This window comes from Oncorhynchus kisutch, linkage group LG20 (assembly GCF_002021735.2).
Source record: "Oncorhynchus kisutch isolate 150728-3 linkage group LG20, Okis_V2, whole genome shotgun sequence".
Lineage (NCBI taxonomy): Eukaryota > Metazoa > Chordata > Actinopteri > Salmoniformes > Salmonidae > Oncorhynchus > Oncorhynchus kisutch.
The window spans coordinates 35,108,607-35,127,314 of NC_034193.2; positions in this window are offsets into that span (position 1 = coordinate 35,108,607).

Genomic DNA, 18,708 nt, shown 5'->3' on the forward strand with positions numbered 1-18,708 from the left:
CTTTTTTTATCCTTGTTTGTTTCGTATTAAATATTTGTTTATTTTGGTTTGCTTTTTCCTGTGAAGCCATTGTGTTGCATCCATGTCTGAAATGTGCTGTATAAATAAAGACTGCTTTGATTTGAACAAATTGTAAAACAAATGAACCAATATGTGCAAAAGCAACCCAATATTTTGATCCATCTTAGTATGAAAAACAGTATCTTCCACTATGTCAAAATATTGCATGTTATGTATGTTTAGTATCACCTTTCAACCAACCCAGTGCATTTGTTCAAAATGAACATTTTTCAAATCAACAATATGTCAAAGGATTCAACTCCTGAGAAGTGAAACAAACAAATGGATCAAACAGATCAATCCCACTTTCCCAGCCTGCTGAAGGTGTGGTGGAGTGGTAAACACCACCCCCGGCTCTACCAGGGGCTTGAGGTGGTCTCCCACAGCTCTGCTTATGTCATGTTCTGTGGCCTTGCTGTTCCATTTCTTGACTGCCCCTGCAACACAGAAACACATTTAGTCATATTATATAAAACACTCAAAGTAATGGATATGGAGCATCTATGGCCTCAGTTACACCTGGAACCTAAATGTGACTTGTGTCATCTGATCACTCCAAGCTGCATTAGGTTCCGATCTACCAGGATGGGCCTTTGACAGTCTGGATGCAGTCAGGCCACTGAATATAAATAATCAATATAAAGAGATGGGTGAATGAGTGGGGAAAAGTACATTTGACACAAATGACCTTCATAATATCAAAGAACAAATGTGTGTGCCTGAGGGGAAAGTAACTTTCATACAGCCAAAAGGGGTGAGAAATTACACCAATATCAGTGGACAATTTGCACTAATGTAAATAAACATAGATGATAGAACATATTCCCGTTTGCTTACATGATGAACCACTAATGGGACATATATATATTTACCATCTAAACCACATGTGACCTCTCACCTCTCTGGCTGTAGAAGTGTTCTTCCTAACCAGTGCCTCAACAGTTCTCTGACTGAGCTCCACCCTCACTGGGTCCTCAGAGGAGAGGAAGGCTGAGGAGGGATGGAAGGATGAATGGATCAGTCAGCCAATAAAATGTTGAGCTGCTGTCTGACAAAATCACTGTTTTAGTCGTTCATTAAAGTAAATAAGGCTTTATGACTGCTGAATACCAACTATCAATCACTTAGACCATGTAATTTCAGGTAGATATATCCTTGGGACGTCTCTAGTCGGTTGAAATGGACATTTCAAATGGTTAAGGTAGGGGTTAAGGTTAGGGTTTAGGGTAGAGCTGTCCCAAGGATCCCAGATAGCATTGACCATCATGCATTCTTCTGTCTCTTTCACATAGCAGGTGTAAAATAAACAGACAAGACAAGTCGGCACGCAATGGATTATGGTAATTGTAGTTAATTATGTTTTATACGCTAAACTAAGAAGAATATTGACCTGTTGGAAACTACAACTCCCTACTCCATCACACAGTATAGTCTGGATCTGATTTATCTCTTGAGAAACTACAACTCCCTACTCGATCACACAGTTCAGGCTGTGTCTGATTTATCTCTAGAGAAACTACAACTCTACTCCATCACAGTTCAGGCTGGGTTTGATTTATCTCTAGACTCGCTCTAGGCACACCCATTAGGCAGACAGGCCAAAGGCGCTTGCTTACCCCAATTCGGGGAACCGTTGATCTACTTCAGAGGAACTGTGTCTACAGTGATTTCCTGTTGTTTTGACACCTCACTGGTAAACTAGAATAACTAGCTGTTGCTACAGAACGAGACGACCAATTCACAGTTAGTCTGTGTCTCGTTCTCCACACACGGACGGACACATACCAAGATCACGTGTTTTCTATATGCACAAGATAGTTTGACTATATAAGGCTTCTGAACTCCTTGTGTCATCGAGCTCTCGGCCTTCCACCTCAGAGTGTAGGGCTGACCAGCTACATTATTGCAATTCTTATCAAATAAAGGTTGATTGTTTGAAGAAATTACTAAATATCTCCTAATTGGTTCGAATTTCCACCACAATGTGCAGTAAGGCTTTTTCAATACCAACAATGTTAGACCAGACTCATAGTACAGAATGAATGACTGACTGCCAGATCAACGTCAGTTCACCGTCTCACCTCACACTGTATTAGAGCAGCAGCAGCTGACTGCCCGGTTCAACATCAGTTCACCGTCTCACCTCAACATGTATTGGAGCAGCAGCAGCTGACTGCCAGATTCAACGTCAGTTCACCGTCTCACCTCATACTGTATTGGAGCAGCAGCAGCTGACTGCCCGGTTCAACGTCAGTTCACCGTCTCACCTCACACTGTATTAGAGCAGCAGCAGCTGATTGCCCGGTTCAACGTCAGTTCACCGTCTCACCTCATACTGTATTGGAACAGCAGCAGCTGACATGATTGTTGATGATAATCAGCATGTTTTGAATCTGAGAGTAAATAGAGCCGACTACACTCTCAAAATGAAGGGTTCAACTGGAGTTGTTCTCAAATCCCCTAAGAACCGTAGGATTCTTGGTCAATGAAACTTATTCGCAATTACAACTGAAAATGATGGTGACAAGTTTGGATGTGACAACAGTTAAAAAGGTTAAGTTGGGTTGATGTTTGGCTTTAAATATGTCTCGAAATAATGTATTATTATAATATAACATACTAATAATGAATAACGAAGACAATGGTGGTTTTCTGTGAATATCTTCCATAACGTTACTATAGTTAATTACCGTAAATATTAGAAAGCCGGGTTTGACCGGTCGGCTTTGTATGAGCTACAGTACAGTACGGTTATCTAGCTAGATAAAGTTATGTTCTAACTAGGCACAACTAGGTTTGGATTATTTCCCTCAACTATATTCTTTCCCATATATTGTATATCGTTTCCATAAAGCCAACATGGCTTTACACTCATTAATGTAAGTTTCCAGTCTTGAGCAGTTCTCACTTTTGTGATAATGAACTAGCTAACTAACTAACTAACTAACTAAGGACGGCGACCTGTCCAGACGAGATGTAACAACGAACTGAATCGTCAATGGAGGTCTTCCTCTTTATATAGCCTGCAACAGCATGCAATACTATTAACTAAGGGGGCATAACGTTACATGGACAATACTATCCCATTTTGGAAACGTTATATGTACAATAACATCCCATTTGGAAACGTTACATGTACAATACTATCCCATTTTGGAAAAGTTACATGGACAATACTATCCCTTTTTGGAAACGTTACATTTACAATACTGTCCCATTTCGGAAACGTTACATGTACGCCCCCTTCTGGAGGGAAATTAATATCTTAGATGGAAGCTGTAGATGGGATTCAAATGCATAATGGTATTAATACAGTGTCTAGACTACCTCTATTGTATAAATGCCCTTCAGAATCCAAACACAGTATTGCCACCCAGCAAAATATTGCATATAATCTTTCAAGTCAGCCTGATTGATCAACTTTGGAACCATTTGTGTACAAAGATACCTTGAAATGTGATATTAGGCCTGTATGGCAGTACTGTTACTGTATGGCAGTACTGTTACTGTATGGCAGTACTGTATTGGCTAGTGCTTTCTCCAATATGTTCTTCTATTTTACATTCAATTGTATGTCGATGCCATTTATCTTTCAATATTTATTTAATATATATATATATATATTCTTTGACACATTTTCTCTTCCTTTTAAATTCTTATAGGACAGAACATGGACACAATGCAATTGGGATCAAGAAGAAGGTACAGATATGTTGTAGGACAGCTGCATTTGAAGTGTACATTTAACCTACATAGCAGTCAATACAAACTGAAATCTATTAGCATACAAATGTGTGCAAATGATCTTTTCAGATCTTCTCAGAAATGAATCAAGTCCATTGAATGGATAAAGACAAAAAGATCATTCAAGGACTATCAGAGGTAGAGAGGCGAGGCAGGGGTGAGGACATCATCATGCTATTTTGACAGTCCTTGAAGGACAATACAGAAGAGGTATTTGCTCTTATTCCTTCCCTTTCTCAAATGTATTTTGTAGAAAAATTAGCAAGATCATTGCTTTACTTTACTTGGACTGGAGACCACAGCAGTGATTCTGCTCTTGCCCTACCTCTGTACCTTGGGGCGGCAGGGTAGCCGCGTGGTTAGAGCGTTGGACTAGTGACTGAAAGGTTGTAAGTTCAAATCCCAGAGCTGACAAGGTACAAATCTGTTTCTCTGCCCCTGAATAGGCAGTTAATCCACTGTTCCTAGGCCATCATTGAAAATACGTTTTTGTTCTTAACTGACTTGTCTAGTTAAAAAAACACTAAAAATGTTAGTTTTTTACACGAGGACCCACGTGGACTTTATGTCCATGACAAGGTATGCTTATGCACAAATCATCTGTTTCTTCTTTATATAAAACGACATCTGCATTTTTTTATGTTAATGGTATTAATCTGTTCTTACTTTTGTTGACACAGATTTCACCGCTCTTCACTCCTTTACTGCACATCGGCGGAAATCCATTTCACCATGAGAGTGAAATCCCACTGGCCTTTGATGGAGAGAACATCCACGTCCTCGAGGACGTCCCCATGGTACTTGGGGCTCTGCTAGGGCTGTATTTTTTATTTTCCCTTAAATTTCCCAAAAAATGTCAGAAAAACACTTATGTTGTTAAGTTACTGTGTTCTGGGGATAAGAGAAGTTGGGGTGAAGTTACCAGGGCCAGTCATAAAGATGGCAAATTTCCTAACATAACTAAGTGAATACAATATACCCACTAAAGCTGAGAAATCTGTATTTAGCATCAAGTCTACAATATTGTTAGTTTACCTATGATTAATTTTTAATGTATGTTGTTTTTATAGTACATCATCATTTTATTTTTATTTTTAAATGAAAAGCACTATATAAAGTGTCATGTCTGCAGAAGTGTTGCAATTTTGTAATGTGTTTTGTTTGGTACATTTTTTGGAAATATTAATTCACATTTGTGGTGCCACTAAATAAACAATTAATTATTTAAATCAATATTGTCAATATTGTTATTATTATTAAAATAGGGAGCTAAAAAAATGAACCCCAAAGGGTTCTTCGAGGGAACAATGACAAGGGGTTCTTTGAAGAACTTATAGGGGTTCCCACAAAAGGTTCTTCAAATAACTTTTAGGGGTTCCGCCACAATTTCAATTTGAATAACCCCTACAGGATACTCCTGGAACCTATACTTTTTAGAGTGTATATTGATAAAAGTCACCTTGTCCGAGAGACATTTACTTAGTTATACACAGCCCAATTTGGGATGACTATTTTGGGGTGAAATAGGGACCACAACAGACAGACCTGATATCGCCCATAATTCGACGTCCTTGGACGTCACGTGCTGACTGGGTATGACCAAAGTTATTCTATTTAGCTACACTTTGTAGTATATTTTTACACTATAATAAATGTTTCTGATGCAACATAGCCCGTTTTCAAAGGGAGTCGTTGGTTTTTAGGGGCAGTCGCTTTTTAGCTTTTTGTCTGAAAGTATTTTCTCAACTGCGATACCAACTCCATTCAGCAGATGGCGATATGGGTCTTCAGGTGATTCTGCCACTGTGATGTATAATCTAGTGGACGGGACGCTTCTTCAACATCAACAGCTTGTCAGCCACCTTGGTACCTTGCGAGGCAAAACATTGACGTTTTTGTTGGACTGTGTCGGTGTATCGCCACTGTGTAAACAACACAATCATATCGTATCTACTTTTCATTTCATATTTCAGTTGTTGTTAGTCAACTACCTTAGTTGGCTTGATAAATTAGCCTATCACTACGCTAATGCTAGCTAGCTATTATCCCCGACCATGAGTTCACAAAACTTATCTCCTGTTAAAGAAGATGCGGTCTGCTGGACGGAGAAAGAAGCTCTAGGGCTGAACATTGTCGTGAAAGAGGATAAGGAAGAGGAGGATGTCACAGTAAAACAAGAAAGTAGAGGGTGAGGCTGTTGCAGTGAAAGAAGAAGAGAAAGACGTTCCAGTGAAGGAATAGGAAGACGGGCGTTCAGAGTGAAAGAGGAGGAGGATGTTACAGTAAAATAAGAGGAAGAGAAAGAGGAGGATGCAGTTTTTGGAGTGAAAGAGGAGGAGGGGGAGATGACTGTCACATCGAGGAGGAGGAAACTGGATATCTGGGCCCGGTTTCCCAAACGCATCTTAAGGCATCCAATGGTTCTAACGGTGAACTTATCCGCAAGATGATTTTGGGAAACCGGGCCCTGATTAACACTAGTAAGTACTGTCTTAAAAACAGAGGCACAAACTCTGCAGTTGTTGAACTGATGTTTGGTGTTAAAGGGGAAATCTGCAATTGCTACATCCATATTTTGACTCTTAAATTATTTATTTACCATTGATTCTTGAAGAATATAACACATGCCTCATGAGCTTAGTTCAACTGTTGTACCCCATCAGATCCCCAAATAAGCTTTTTTACTCCCAATGTTTAGAAACAATGTAAATCAACACTGTATCGCCTCAACATGTTTTTATTTATTTATTTGACCTTTTATTTATAACGTTTTTGTCTCATTGAGATAACATCTATTTTCCAAGAGAGACCTGGTCCAAAAGCAATGTTGACAAAAACAAACACTGTATCCTGTATCCAAAAAAACTGGGTAAAACTATGTAAACCAACACTGTATAGCCTCAACATGCTTAAAACTATAATGCTGATATCATGGATGGTCAGTCCTTGCATCCATAGGTCTGCCTATGAATTTGAGACTAGTTACATTTCTCCAGACCCATCCATCATCTTATTACCAAAACAGTGGTGGAATTACAGCTTTGTTATTGTTTCAATTGCAGATTGATTGCTTGGTGTGTGGCTTTTTTAAAGGGACAACCTAAGATTTAAACAGCAACAAAACGGCTGCCCAGAGACTTGGTTTGGTAAACAGCTGAGGGATGGGGGCTGGATAAATGTAACCACTCTCACATTCATAGAGAAAGCTATTGTATCAACCTTAACACAAAACCTAGGGACCTCGTCAAGAAGTTCAGACATCTTGGCGTAACAGTTATAAGGTGTTCGCTTGACAGTCAGTTGACCCAGGTTTGAGTTCAGCTCAGGGCTCCCCCTGAATTCACTACACTATGAATACAAGGACTGGCCATCCATGATGTCATAACGATAGTTTAACCAGGTTTCTAGGATATATAGTATATTCTAGAATTCATCCATGATGTCATAATGATAGTTTATCCAGGTTTCTAGGATATATAGTATATTCTAGTATGATCAGTGTAGATTTCCTGTGGGTGTCAAATTGTTAGAGCTGTTGACAAGTCATTGTATAATATTCAGCCAATTTATTTTCATGCCATTACATCAATATGGCCCATCCAGAAGAGAAGTAACTCCCCCTGAACCACCACCTCCTGCTGGCCTTCATAAATTCTGACGTTGCTGGTAATAGGCTACACAAGCAGTCGGCAAGCTACATTTGGAGTGCAAATATATCTGACCATTTCTACCAATCTGCTTGCCAGTTATTATTTTCATATTCACATTTTACTGGAACAATTTAATTTATAATAGTATCTCAAAATCATTGTCTGTGATTAAGCTACATTATATCTAAATATAAATGAAAATTATACAATTCAAATACTTTAAAACTATTCTCATTTGCAATTGATTTTGATTAGACTTTGTTTACTTGCTGTTAGAGGTGAAGAGAAATTTGCTTTGAGAAGCTCCACAACTCATTAGTGGTGGTGCGTTAAGACAATCATAAATACTATCCGACATCCCCAAATGGGCACATTTATAGGCCTACATTTGTGTGCAGGCCAGGTAGATTAATCCTACTTAGATATGCGTAATCAGGTGTGCTTCCTTACTCAACATTGACAGGAGTGTTTCAAATGAAAGACAATGAATAAATTGACAAAACTGACGCATCTTGTGTCTCCTTATGTTATGCTGGGAAAACAGTTTTCATGGGCACAGAAATCCTAAATCATGTCAGAGTTTGTTAAATCCAATGGTTCTAACCGAGAGTCACCTAACTTTATAGACAACACCCAAATGGATACTGTCGTTAGCGCGGTTCTTCTTTAGTTACACATCATTGTTAATACTGTAGCTGTTTAGTTACAGTCACATGTTCAACTTTTATCAGCTGATCCAGGAAATCATTTTCTGATTGCCAGTCAAATGCCAAACATCACGAGATGCAAAAACAACTAAAGTGCTTCTTCATTCATTACTCTGGTAAAGATTGTAATGCTGTGCTCCATGTTGGATCCAACATCCCTAACAAATTTATGTTTATAATGTGTAATTGTCTGCTTGATTTATAGTAGGGTCGCGTTAGTCTGTCTGGACACAGAGATACTTAGCTCATAATGTGTAGAGAACTGTTCCTTGATGTATAGGCTATTGTATAACACACAGAGCTATTTTCCTTCGTTCAGGACATTTAGAATGACAACACAAAGAGTAGTCTAGTGGGATTATTGACAAAATTATCTGGTGATCAGGTTATGAAATGTCATGACAAAGACATTTTAGTTTCCATGTTTCACCTGAAATATTAGATTATTTATAGTCCTAGGTCTATGTTGTTGTTAGGTGAAGTTATGGGTTCTACAGTAGGTCTGTTGTTGTTAGGTGAAGTTATGGGTCCTACAGAAGGTCTATGTTATTGTTCGGTAAAGTTATGGGCCAATTTGTTAAACACTTAGTGTACAAACCCTCATTGTAAGGCTGATGGAAAAGCCAAAGAGCATTTTACAGGTTGAAGTATAAAGCAATTGATTTGCAGCAAAAACACAAACATATTAAGCAGGAGATTCAAATAAACCTTACAATTATAATCCAAAAGTTATGTGAAATGCACTCATATTCAATCTGTAAATGGAGGTTATTTTTGCTGTCAGCCTATGAGAACTCCCCTGAGTTTTCCCCCACGGTGGTGAATTAGTGAATAGACACAGAGCTTAATGTGAGTTTACCTGTAGCACTCCTGGGACTATCATGGGTCCTCTGGGGAGCCTCAACAACCTCATGATGCTGACGAAGCAGAGAAGAGTCTCTCCACATCAGAACACCTCAAGAAACACCCGCAGAGATCCACAGGGAAGAAATCTCACTGCTGCTCTGACTGTGGGAAGAGATTCACCTCCTCAGCAGGCATTATAATTCATCAGAGAATCCACACAGGAGAGAAATCTTATAGCTGTGATGGATGTGGGAAGAGTTTTGTTTCATCTGGCCTTCTGACTGTACACCAGAGAATCCACACAGGAGAGAAATCTTATAGCTGTGATCAATATGGGAAGAGTTTTAGCCATTCAACCAGCCTGATATCACACCAGAGAACATACACAGGGGAGAAATCTTATACCTGTGATGAATGTGGGAAGATTTTATCGACGTCTAGCAATCTGACTCTACACCAGAGAACACACACAGGAGAGAAACCCTTTAGCTATGATCAATGTGGGAAGAGTGTTACTCCGCTATGGAACCTGATATCACACCAAAGAACACACACAGGAGAGAAATCCTATAGCTGTGATAAATGTGGGAAGTTTTTTTATACATCTAGCCATCTGAAGATACACCAGAGAACACACACAGGGGAGAAATATTTCAGATGTGATCAATGTGGGAAGAGTTTTGTTCCATCTGGCGATCTGACAGTACACCAGAGAACACACACAGGAGAGAAGCCTTATAGCTGTGACCAGAGATAATCTGATTAAAGATCTCTGATCAAGAGTTGTTTTATGATATCAATTAATTAATGTCACAATGGAGAATGTTAACACTTTGTAGTAGGAGTATTTTAATAATGTCACAATGTAGAAGCCTAAACGTTTGCCCCCTTATCAATTGATTTCAACATGATATGGATATTAGCCTCAGGGGGAAAATCCAGGCTCTGAAATTGAAGAGTACTATTTATGAGATTTAACAAAAAGTGACTAACAAAAAAAGAGTTGGTTGGTTACCCACTTGAATCAAAATGCATTACTTCAAAATGTGGTGATCTGTTTTCTACAAATTTCCTCTAACTAACAGCTCAAAAACCACACGGAATCTGGGAATAATGTGTACACATTATTCCCAGATTCCGTGTGGTTTTTGAGCTGTTAGTTTTAACAGGACGTGCAACCTCATCTCCCTCCTCTCGCACAAATTATTTTAGCATGATATTGATGAGTGATGGCAAATAAGTGTTGCGTTCCTTTGTTTAGCGACCCCTAAATTTAAATGCATCACTCCAAAATGTAGCTGACTGTCTTCTGCAGGTTGTCCTCTAATCAGTCGAGGTAAAAGATATCTACCATTTCCATGTTTTTTTTAGTTGTGTTAGTTTCAACATCACATACAACCTGATTTCCCTGCTAATCGACATCAGTAGTTTATTGGTGCTTGTGTCCATGGTAAGGACAACTTGGTTTCTGATTGTCTCAAGGTTGGCAGTCAAAAAGTTTTGTGTTTTGCGTTTAGCCAGTGAGTTGCCATGGATCTTATTTCGACTGCATGATTTTCCATATTGGAGATGAGTTTTGTTTGGGCTCCTTCCGAGGAGATGAGAGTTCTAGAAGCTTGTGAGTTTTAGGAAGCCGAGAGTTCTAGAAACTATTGGGGGGAAATATAGTTTAGCACGTCTAGCTCTTTAGCACGCATAGCTCGTTAGCATGCATGAAGCACTGTTTGATGTCACCTCGTTAGTCAGTATGTGTTACACCTGTGCTGGCTTGTCCATCTCGTTAGTGGGAAGGTGTTTTACCTGAGCTGGTCCAGGTTCTATTTAAGAGTGTCTGGCCCAGGTTCTATTTAAGAGTGTCTGGCCCAGTGCTCCAGTTGTCTTGATAGATGTGGAGAGTCAACAACTTTAGTTGCGCTATACTTTTGGTTTGCTTCCCGTTTTTAAGTTTGTTGTGAGGTTTTCTTTTGTTTGCCCCTTCTTGGGATAATTTAGTGAGTCTCATGGTGGGTGTCTTTTATGTCCCAGTTGTTACTAGGCAACTTTCAGTGGACACTGAGAGCAAAATTGCAAGATTATGTTATAATACTTTTATTGCATCAAATGGTTGTTTTTATGCAACAGAATAGAGGGTTCTTAGAACTTTTGTGTCTGTGTGTTCTACTGAGGATGGGCCTCTGGGAGAAAACACTGACAGGAGATTTACAATGTCTTTTGGGCGGCAGAGTAACCTAGTGGTTAGAGCGTTGGACTAGTAACCGGAAGGTTGCAAGTTCAAACCCCCGAGCTGACAAGGTACAAATCTGTCGTTCTGCCCCTGAACAGGCAGTTAACCCACTGTTCCTAGGCCGTCATTGTAAATAAGAATTGGTTCTTAACTGACTTGCCTGGTTAAATAAAGGTAAAACATTTTTTTTAAATATTTAAAAAAAGAGACCGCATTCCAGAGCATGAGTTAATGTTTCCAGACCCTGGTCTCTACACAAAGAGTACTGTTTTTACAGCAGATACCTGTAATTCTCAGCAGGCCGTATCTTTCATACAAATCTTAACCTTGTGACCCGTTCCATACATCTATTGTTGGTCATGTAGGTTGAAAGGGGTGTATCTTGGCTATAAAAGACCTTTGTACTTTTGTCTCGTGGCTCTCAACGAATCATCGAGGGGTGATTTGTCAACCAGCCATCATTATCATAGAGCACTCAATTGATTCACTTTATGTGTGTGTTGTATTGACCTGCTCCCTTATTAATGAGTGAATAAATATTTAGTTTCAGAATAACTCTGACTTTATGTGTGATAATTTTGTCTCATTTGATGTTAAAGGAATTATCCACATTTGGCGACCGCTCCTGACGACCTGGGTAAATGGTGCACGAGGGATCCCTTTAACTTGGGATCTCAGGGAGACCACACTTCGGGAACGGAGCAGATGGACCTACCTTTGATCTGAGAGGCAGCGAGCCGAGTGGATACAACATCTCGAACGTAGTTTTTTTTTCAAGAAAGAGGTACGCGAAACACGCAAAGTGGAGTTTTTAGAAAAGCCTCGTAGGCTCGGAGTGTGTATTCCTGTGTGGAGGTGTAAACAGGACCCAGTCAGCTATCTGTGTAAACTGGATGAAAACTAGAATCTGTGTTTACTAGTTAAGACCATTTATGATATAGTATAAGATAGTAAGGTGCACCTGTAATTGTTTTAAACCTGGACCCCATTTTAGAAGTATTGAAAGATGTAAATGTATGAGTTACATTATCCTAGGAACTAACCATGACATAGAAATGTGAAATTATTCCTGCAGGTTAAAATATTGTTGAAACATAACTAATTGATTAGGTATGTTTGGGAATAGCATTGTGTGACTGATATGAGAGTTGTGTGAATGTGGAAATGAGTCTTAATCTGACATTTGGATAGTAACATATAGAAATATGCTTAATTAGATGATTGAAATTTGGATGATATTTTAGAAAGTAACTGTGAGGCTTGATTTTGCCGTGGTCTCTGGGAGGTTAGAGAACCGTTGAGGATCCATTGGTCATTGTCCGGGAAACAAAATATTATTTTTGGATCCGCTGGGAGTTTGGAGAGCTGCGTCGTAGCTATGGAGAGTCCTTAAAAAAGCAAATGGAATGGTTGTCGTGAGTACCTGAGAATTTTTTATGTTTTATATGGATTCTGTGAATATATGAAAACATGATGAATTGTATGCGTGTATAGTGATTACTAGTGATATGATAAAGTAATACTGGGAATATAATTAGATACAAATTAAACAACCCATATGTAGACAAACGTAGGTTTTGAGTTGGTATCTTAAATGGATAATTTGATAAAGATGAGTGTTTAAGCATTATTAAACAGTCTACAAAGTCTGGGCAGTTGTCTCAGAAACTGATGGGAGTGGGTCCACTTTAGGGTAAGTTACCCTAACGATGTAACTATAAAACGCTTATTGGACTTTCTCTGTCCGGTTTCTACATTTGAAATAAAACTGACCTTAATGCCTAGGGGGTTCTTCCCAGTATGAGAGGAGTTGCTAGACTTATTGAATAAACTTTTTTTCCATAAAGTTAGAGTGAACCAAGGTGGCTGATTTACTGTTGATGTTGAAGAAGCGTCCCATCCACTAGATTATACGTCAAAGTGGCAGAATCACCTGAAAGACTCACATCGCCATCTGCTGACTGGATTTGGTCATCGCAGTTGAGAAAACACTCAAAAGCGACTGCCCTTAAAAACCAACGACTCTCTTTGAAAACGGGCGATTTGGCACCAGAAACATTTATTATAGTGTAAAAATGTACTACAAAGTGTAGCTAAATAGAATAACTTTGGTCATTCCCACTCAGCACGTGACCTCCAAGGAGGTTGAATTATGGGGCGATATCAGGTCTGTCTGTTGTGGCCACTAATTCTCCCCAAAATAGTCATCCCAAATTTGGCTGTTCATAACTATGTAAATGTCTCTCGGACAAGGTGACTTTTATCAATATACACTCTAAAAAGTAAAGGTCCCTGGAGTATCCTTAAAAGTTATTTGAAGAACCTTTTGTGGGAACCCCTATAAGTTCTTTGAAGAACCTTTTGGGGTTCATTTTTTTAACTCCCTGTCCCCCCTCCCTCCATTATAAAAACATATTTTAATGACAATATTGACTTAAATAATTATTTATTTAGTGGCACCACAAATGTGAATTAATATTAACAAAACAATTAACCAAACAAAACACATTACCAAATTGCAACATTTCTGCAGACATGTCAGACCATAATAAATAATACATTTACTTTGTATAATGCTTTTCATGACTTTTAAAAATATTTTTAAAATGATGATGTACAATAAAAACAACATACATTAAAAATGAATCATAGGTAAACTAACAATATTGTAGATTTGATGCTAAATACAGATTTTTAAGCTTTAGTGTGTATATCATATTCACTTAGTTATGTTAGGAAGTTTGCCATCTTTATGGCCGGCCCTGGTAACTTCACCCCAACTTCTCTTATTCCCTGAACACAGTAACTTAACAACATAAGTGTTTTTCTGACATTTTTGGGGAAAATAAAAAAATCCAGCCGTAGCAGAACCCAAAGTCCTCGAGGGCGTGGATGTTCTCCCCATCAAAGGCCAGCGAGATTTCACTCTCAATGGTGAAATGGATTTCCACCGATGTGCAGTAAAGGAGTGAAGAGCGGTGAAATCTGTGTCAACAAAAGTAAGAAAAGATTAATACACATACAATTAACAAAGAACATAACAAATGTTCAGCTGTAGTTTTATATAAGCATGAACACCTCTGTTAATGAAGAAGCAGATGATTTGTGCATAGGCATACCTTGTCACGGACATAAAGGCCACTCGGGTCCTCATTGAAGAGGTTGGGCAAGAGCAGGATCACTGCTGTGGTCTCCAGTCCTAGTAAAGTAAAGCAATGATCTTACTACACTTGCTAAGTTTAGGATAAAATACATTAGAAAAAGGGAAGGAATAAGAGCAAATACCTTTTCTGTATTGTCCTTCAGGGACTGTCAAAATAGCAGGGTGATGTCCTCTCCCCTGCCTCGCCAACTACCTCTGATTGTCCTTGAGTTATATTTTTGTCTATATCCATTCCATGGACTTGATTCATTTCTGAGAAGATAATTTGCACACATTTGTTTGCTAATAGATTTCAGTTTGTATTGACTGCTGTGTAGGTTAAATGTACACTTCAAATGCAGCTGTCCTACAACATATCTGTACCTTCTTCTTGATCCCAATTGCATTGTGTCCATGTTCTGTTCTATAAGAATTTCAAAGGAAAAGAAAATGTGTCAAAGAATAGTCTTACAAGCATTAAAACAAATATATATGTATATATATATATAAAATAAATATTGAAAGATAAATGGCATCGACATACAATGTAATGCAAAATAGAAGAACATATTGGAGAAAGCAATAGCCAATACAGTACTGCCATACAGTAACAGTACTGACATTTTATTTAACCTGGCCAGGATAAAGCAAAGCAGTTCGACACAAATCAAATTTATTTATATAGCCCTTTGTACATCAGCTGATATCTCAAAGTGCTGTACAGAAACCCAGCCTAAAACCCCAAACAGCAAGCAATGCAGGTGTAGAAGCACGGTGGTTAGGAAAAGCTCCCTAGAAAGGCCGAAACCTAGAGAGGAACCAGGCTATGTGGGGTGGCCAGTCCTCTTCTGGCTGTGCCGGGTGGAGATTATAACAGAACATGGCCAAGATGTTCAAATGTTCATAAATTACCAGCATGGTCAAATAATAATAATCACAGGCAGAACAGTTGAAACTGGAGCAGCAGCCCGGCCAGGTGGACTGGGGACAGCAAGGAGTCATTATGTCAGGTAGTCCTGAGGCATGATCCTAGGGCTCAGGGCCTCCGAGAGAGAGAAAGAGAGAATTAGGGAGAGCATACTTAAAGTCACACAGGACACCGCATAGGACAGTAGAAGTACTCCAGATATAACAAACTAACCCTAGCCCCCCGACACATAAACTACTGCAGCATAAATACTGGATGCTGAGACAGGAGGGGTCAGGAGACACTGTGGCCCCATCCGATGACACCCCCGGACAGGGCCAAACAGGAAGGATATAACCCCACCCACTTTGCCAAAGCACAGCCCCCACACCACTAGAGGGATATTTTCAACCACCAATTTACCATCCTGAGACAAGGCCGAGTATAGCCCACAAAGATCTCCGCCACGGCACAACCCAGGGGGGGCGCCAACCCAGACAGGAAGATCACATCAGTGACTCAACCCACTCAAGTGATGCACCCCTCATAGGGACGGTATAAAGAGCCCTAGTAAGCCAGTGTAATAGGGTTAGAGGCAGAGAATCCCAGTGGAAAGAGGGGAACTGGCCAGGCAGAGACAGCAAGGGTGGTTCATTGCTCCAGAGCCTTTCCGTTCACCTTCACACTCCTGGGCCAGACTACACTCAATCATATGACCCACTGAAGAGAAGAGTCTTCAGTAAAGACTTAAAGGTTGAGACCAAGTTTGCGTCCCTCACATGGGTAGGCAGACTATTCCATAAAAATGGAGCTCTATAGGAGAAAGCCCTGCCTCCAGCTGTTTGCTTAGAAATTCTAGGGACAATTAGGAGGCCTGCATCTTGTGACCGTAGCGTATGTGTAGGTATGTACGGCAGGACCAAATCAGAGAGATAGGTAGGAGCAAGCCCATGTAATGCTTTGTAGGTTAGCAGTAAAACCTTGAAATCAGCCCTTGCCTTGACAGGAAGCCAGTGTAGAGAGGTTAGCACTGGAGTAATATGATCACATTTTTTGGTTCCAGTCAGGATTCTAGCAGCCGTATTTAGCACTAACTGAAGTTTATTTAGTGCTTTATCCGGGTAGCCAGAAAGTAGAGCATTGCAGTAGTCTATCCTAGAAGTAACAAAAGCATGGAATAATTTTCCTGCATCATTTTTGGACAGAAAGTTTCTGATTTTCGCAATGTTACGTAGATGGATCAAAGCTGTCCTTGAAACAGTCTTGATATGTTCTTCAAAAGAGAGATCAAGGTCCAGAGTAACGCCGAGATCCTTCACAGTTTTATTTGAGACGACTGTACAACCATTAAGATGAATTGTCAGATTCAACAGAAGATCTCTTTGTTTCTTCAGACCTAGAACAAACATCTCTGTTTTGTCCGAGTTTAAAAGTAGAACATTTGCAGCCATCCACTTCCTTATGTCTGAAACACATGCTTCTAGCGAGGGCAATTTTGGGGCTTCACCATGTTTCATTGAAATGTACAGCTGTGTGTCATCCGCATAGCAGTGAAAGTTAACATTATGTTTTTGAATGACATCCCCAAGAGGTCAAATATATAGTGAAAACAATAGTGGTCCTAAAACGGAACCTTGAGGAACACCAAAATTTACAGTTGATTTGTCAGAGGACAAACCATTCACAGAGACAAACTGATATCTTTCCGACAGATAAGATCTAAACCAGGCCAGAACTTATCCGTGTAGACCAATTTGGGTTTCCAATCTCTCCAAAAGAATGTGGTGATCGATGGTATCAAAAGCAGCACTAAGGTCTAGGAGCACGAGGACAGATGCAGAGCCTTGGTCTGATGCCATTAAAAGGCCTTTTACCACCTTCACACGTGCAGTCTCAGTGCTATGATGGGGTCTAAAACCAGACTGAAGCATTTCGTATATACATTATTTGTCTTCAGGAAGGCAGTGAGTTGCTGTTCAACAGCCTTTTCTAAACATTTTGAGAGCAATGGAAGATTCGATATAGGCCGATAGTTTTTTATATTTTCTGGGTCAAGGTTTGGCCTCGAGAGGCTTTACTGCCACTTTTAGTGAGTTTGGTACACATCCGGTGGATAGAGAGCTGTTTATTATGTTCAACATAGGAGGGCCAAGCACAGGAAGCAGCTCTTTCAGTAGTTTAGTTGGAATAGGGTCCAGTATGCAGCTTGATGGTTTAGAGGCCATGATTATTTTCATTTGTCAAGAGATATAGTACTAAAACACTTGAGTGTCTCTCTTGATCCTAGGTCCTGGCAGAGTTGTGCAGACTCGGGACAACTGAGCTTTGAAGGAATCTGCAGATTTAAAGAGGAGTCCCTAATTTGCTTTCTAATAATCGTGATCTTTTCCTCAAAGAAGTTCATGAATTTATTACCGCTGAAGTGAAAGCCATCCTCTCTTGGGGAATGCTGCTTTTTAGTTAGCTTTGCGACAGTATCAAAAAGGAATTTCGGATTGTTCTTATTTTCCTCAATTAAGTTGGAAAAATAGGATGATCGAGCAGTAAGGGCTCTTCGATACTGCACGGTACTGTCTTTCCAAGCTAGTCGGAAGACTTCCAGTTTGGTGTGGCGCCATTTCCGTTCCAATTTTCTGGAAGCTTGCTTCAGAGCTCGGGTATTTTCTGTATATCAGGGAGCTAGTTTCTTATGAGAAATGTTTTTGGTTTTTAGGGGTGCAACTGCATCTAGGGTATTGCGCAATGTTATATTGAGTTCCTCAGTTAGGTGGTTAACTGATTTTTGTCCTCTGGCATCCTTGGGTAGACGGAGGGAGTCTGGAAGGACATCAAGGAATCTTTGTGTTATCTGTGAATTTATAGCACAACTTTTGATGTTCCTTGGTTGGGGTCTGAGCAGATTATTTGTTGCAATTGCAAACGTAATAAAATGGTGGTCCGATAATCCAGGATTATGAGGAAAAACATTAAGATCCACAACATTTATTCCATGGGACAAAACTAGGTCCAGAGTATGACTGTGACAGTGAGTAGGTCCAGAGACATGTTGGACAAAACCCACTGAGTCGATGATGGCTCCGAAAGCCTTGTGGAGTGGGTCTGTGGACTTTTCGATGTGAATATTAAAGTCACCAAAGATTAGAATATTATCTGCTATGACTACAGGGTCCGATAGGAATTCAGGGAACTCAATGAGGAATGCTGTATATGGCCCAGGAGGCCTGTAAACAGTAGCTATAAAAAGTGATTGAGTAGGCTGCATAGATTTCATGACTAGAAGCTCAAAAGACGAAAACATCTTTTTTTTTTGTAAATTGAAATTTGCTATCGTAAATGTTAGCGACACATACAACAACACTGAGTTACACATGGAGTAAAACAACCATACAGTCAATAATACAGTAGAAAAATAAGTCTATATACAATGT